We start from the raw sequence: 4942 nt of genomic DNA on the forward strand, positions 1-4942 counted from the left end.
TCTTTCCCTTTCTGTACAATGAACATTCCTTCGCAAAACTGATAAATGCATGCATACGTATGACAGCTACAAAACTAAGTTCAAACTGAGTTATTCACTTGGGAATCTCATGTTCGTAACAAAGTTTCAAATATAATGAAATAGTAAATAGACTTCTTTCAACTATAGATACTTTCCAAATATACTTTTTGCATTTCAAATAAAGTAAGTGTATATTCAAATTGTAGGCAGCAGAAGGAAAGAAAAGAAAAACTAAGAAAGGTGTAAAAACTGTGAAAAGCTAAAAATGCACAGCATAGAGAAAATAAAGCATCTGTTTAATATCCACCGTGTTATTTGCATGCTTGAATATTTAAATCACTTTTTTAATGTTAGTACGAAACCAAGTTATCTAATTTATATGAGTAAATCTTATCAGAATGCTACTTCTTTCTTCAAAGCGGACATATATCTAAGAAATGCAATTAATTGGAACGGGAAACAACTCGCGAACAAGAATTCATTTTACGAAATTGAATTTGTAATCGGCGACATGAAGGATTAGATTGAAATTGTTTGAATTTCTATCCTTTCCCGCTCTCGACACCTACTATCATCACAAATAATTAGACGAATAATCACTTTAATTTTCTCTTGTGCAAAATGCACAAGAATTAAATGTCCAATTTTATTATTATTAAATATCCAATTTGTAACAAATGTAATTTTATTCTAATTTATTTTAATTATTATTAAAAAGATGAATCAAATAATTCCGTTATATAAAAGAAATTGAAATAGAAACTGAAATAGATAGAAAATAATTAGAGAAAGTTAAACAAAATTCAAAACTTTCAAGCTAATTTTTTAAAAATTAAGAAGTTCATCTTTCCCTTTTTATAAATTTAACAATTTATTAATTAATTAAATTAGTAAAATAAATATTTACTAATTTCTTCTAATTCAACTGGCAGAATGTCTTGATAACATGTATGAGCACCTCATTCGTGATACGCAATCGCTTTGCACTTTCATCAATTGAATCTATATCTCCGTCAAACGGCTGCAACATTTTGAAATCATCTCATTCATACTTAACTAGAGGGATAAACGCGATCTTCATATTACTCAGCTGGAACTTTGAATTGCATGACCAGGTAAGCGTTAAATGCACCGCTAATCAGAGACAAGGCGACCTATATTCGTATTCCGCATTTAGCGCTAAATGCGGCCATCATTGATGCTGAATTTTCTTTGTCCTATATAAAGATCGTATCTGCCATCGCGTTATTACGACAGATCGAAAAGTAGATAGCCACATTTAGCGCTAAATGTATGATACGAATATAAACTAAGGCGTTAAATCATGATTTATGATGCGAGCTTATTCTGTATTAGCGCGCTAAATATATGCACGTTCTAGACCTGGATGGCTGAATTATATAAAAATTGACAACATAAAGTAAAATAATCGTACAAGTCATCACATATGCGAAAATATATCGTATTTTCTACAGTGATATTAAATTTGGAAAAACCACTCGCGAACAATATTTTGATTGACGACATTTTAATGAAGATCCATTTAATCTTTGACTTTCTATATGAATTCACAGTGATTATATACATACACATGCACATACATTTTAATTTTATTTTAATGTTAAAGTGCGATCCTCATATTATTCGGACGTTTCATATTTCGGAAATTCCAAAATATCCATATGATTGCGTAAAAGCTTAAATGTGACGCGAAACATAAATTCAAATATGAACGGTAAAATATTCCGAATCTTAGCGAGAGTTATTGCTTTGCTACGATTATTCACGTCAGGATTATCAGAGTTATGATAACAAATCTTGCTATTATGATTTTAGAAATTAGTTTCATCTAAAACGGTATCTGTATCATGAAAAAGGAATTAATAACGGCTCATTACGCATTAAAGTTATAGCAGAGCTAAATCGTTATTTCTGAAAACTGAAGAACTGATCAGTTAATCCTTAATGATCTTGACATTTCGAGCTTTTGATTGTTATTAAGCTCTCTCGGTTTCCTCGTTATACAAATTATCGAAGAGACATTTTAAAATACATTATTTTAAATTGAGAAAATTTAATTTAAATTTTCAGCACACCCACATGATAATTATCGAAAGCTGGGAGGGCACTTTTACGAGCTAATACATTTCTACAAATGTATCGCGAGCGTGCAGCTATTTAATTCTGAAGGGAGAATTTATTAAAGCTCTCAGCTGCACATCGAAGATTCGACAGATTCCATTTGTAAGTTTCGCAAACACATTTCAAGTGCTCGGATGTCTGGTTTAGAATCGAAGGAATAATTTAAGACTCCTACAGCGTGCAGGAGTCAAGCTCGATGGTCTTGCATTAACGTTACAGATACATCTCTGACTGTTTGGTTTCGAGCTTAAATCATTGGGATTAACACATGGAACCTGACAGACTCTGATAAATTGGTTGAGGGCTCGATTCGACATGAATCTCGAATCCTACGCGAATGACGACTCTCTCTCTCTCTCTCTCTCGCGCGCGCGCGCGCGCGCGCGCCCGTATCTCCGAGCTGCTGCCGCGCGTATTCGCACGGTAATTGCACACTGGCTACCATTTGAATAATTTCATCCACGCGGCAAGGACACGTACTCACCAGGGACGTACGTGGTTAGGCAGTCCTACGCGATCTGCGCCTAGTTGCCGAATGAATGGTCCGTTTCTGTGGTCACCGATGACCGCGTCCGCCGCGCCGTTCTCTGAGGGGCGTGTCTGTTGTTGCCATCGAATGCACAAGGATTGTAAATGCGATCGGATCGGTAAAATTCTTAATCGTTGCGCTGAATAACGTTCGATCGCGATTACGCGTGGACGTATACGTTGTTTCTCGAATCGATCGATCCCGCGATTTGCTGCACTTTGAATATTAGTGCACACAGCCGTTCACTCGTGATAATCCCCGGTTATACTAGCTAAGAGGAACATGTACTCGAACTCGGCGAGGCACCCCGCGGGACCTTAATTATTACCCGGAAATACTCGAGGTGATTCTCCTTGACTCCCGAACCTTTAATCATTCGACTAATTCATGGGCTTAGCTCGAGGGATGCAAATTTAACTTCTCGACTTTCTCTTCAAATGCGAAGGAAAGGGGTCGTAATGCCTCCTTTATCGACGAAATACTTACTCGTCGGTGAGATTCGTCAGCGGAAGCTTAAATCTTAAACGTTAATCCCCGTCGTTTACGCGATCTTTACCAAGAACAGCGAGGACTTGGCCCCCTTCGTAGCAAACGATAATACCAACTTCGCAAATTCGGTAGCATCAGAAATGAAAAAAGAAGCACTGCTCAAGTAGTCAGAGCGAATGTTAATAGGTCTCTGTTCGCGTTGTTTGAAATCCCCTAGCACTTAAAATTATATAAATATTATAATCGAGCGTCGAAAAGAAAAAAAGCAGAGATGTCGAGTATAAAAAATGCAAGCAACGCGAACAGCCTTGTCGTGTTACGTAAACGATGGCACAAATCGAAGATAAAACTCATTTAGGACGAATTAATATTATCGTGCCGAGACTTCGAAGCCTCGTAGGCTGGTATTTATAGTCGGTTTTTATGTCCAAGATCGTCTTAAGATGTCATAAATCAATCGCAGAGGATATTATCACTATAAAACATTACTTAAGATGTCTTGAAATAAGAAACTGACTATGAATACCGGCCTTAGAGACTTTTTACAACGTTCAAGTTACGGTGCCGCAAAAATCACTGTTGTTCGCGGGGACGTTATCTTTCTAAAAAAAAAAGTGTATCTCGACGAATGATTAAAGGACTTTCCGTCCCAATGAAGCGGCCAAGAGGAAAAGGGCAAGATCGTATGTAGTAGAGTAATGTACCTTGAGTTTTTCCACTCGGGCGAACGTTCTCGTTGTCCCGCGTTTCACGATGCGCGATAACAAGCGTAATTATGTCGCGAACACGTGATGATCCGTCCTTTGCTCCGTTCCTTTTTTCTAGATCGATGCCAACAATCGGTCCGTATATCCACGAAGCGCGTTTTGACGATACCGTGCGCGTTTACGCGTTAAAACGACGCATCCGTCCTCGCGCTCGCGCGCGCGCGCAACACTCCGCCCTCGTACTCGCGGCCACGTTCGCGCGAGTCTCGCGGTGACTCGCGGCGAAGTTCAGACGGCGCGCGCCCGCCCGTCCGTCCTTCGTCGTTCCGCGCTTCCCTTCATTATTACGTACAGTAATAAAGAACGGCTTTAACTCTTACCGGTGATCGACGGCCGACGATTGACAGACGTTGCAACCGAATGGTAAATACGTTCACAGTTCGCGTGGCACGCGGACGCGCAGCTGCTACTAAACTCCTTCTCGAGCGGGCGCGAACCAAACGTGACTCGAAGTGCGCGCGCCGCCACCGCCGAGAAACTGGCGGCAATGAATATAGCCCCCGTCGACGCGACGGCGTCGTCGTCGACGATGACGACGCCCCCTCGCCGGTTAAAACAACCCCGAAAGGGTTGGCCTGCAAACTTCTCTCGATCAACTCTGCAGAAGACTAATAAGGAGTTGCAGCAATGTTCGTGATGAAGAAACACGGGAATTATATATAGTTGGAAAATTTGTATTAAATTTAAAACAAATTTAATATATTTCACGTGTCCCAATAGATCATTTAAATTTTTGTATTAATTTAGAACAAGATGAATAAGTTAGAAATTAACACAAATATTTAAAAATTAACAGTAAATATTGACGCAATTTGTCAACGAACTGAAAGTATAGCTTTTCAGTAAAATTAACATTTATAATATACATACATTAAATTAATTACATGTATTTTATTCATTCGTCCGAGAATTTACATTTGAAATACATTATTCTTATGTTAATTATTCACTTACTCATAAATTGTATTATTTTGACACTAAGAAATTGAATATC

General features: G+C 38.4%; 1 protein-coding gene across 4 annotated transcripts in view; it reads right to left on the bottom strand.

The window, feature by feature from the left end:
* Window positions 1-4406, bottom strand: part of Dh31-R (Diuretic hormone 31 Receptor) — a 107507-nt gene extending 103101 nt beyond the window's left edge. For 2 of the 4 annotated variants that reach the window (XM_018457126.1, XM_018457129.1), the window contains exon 1: window positions 3886-4406. The gene's annotated coding sequence lies outside the window, so the exon portion shown is untranslated. Of the gene's footprint in view, window positions 1-2647; window positions 3034-3885 lie in introns of those variants that run through there. The other 2 variants (XM_018457127.1, XM_018457128.1) reach the window with 2 other exon arrangements.
* Between the last annotated feature and the right edge of the window lie 536 nt (window positions 4407-4942).

This window comes from Mycetomoellerius zeteki, unplaced genomic scaffold (assembly GCF_001594055.1).
Source record: "Mycetomoellerius zeteki isolate Tzet28-1 unplaced genomic scaffold, Tzet1.0 scaffold62, whole genome shotgun sequence".
In the NCBI taxonomy this organism is placed as follows: domain Eukaryota; kingdom Metazoa; phylum Arthropoda; class Insecta; order Hymenoptera; family Formicidae; genus Mycetomoellerius; species Mycetomoellerius zeteki.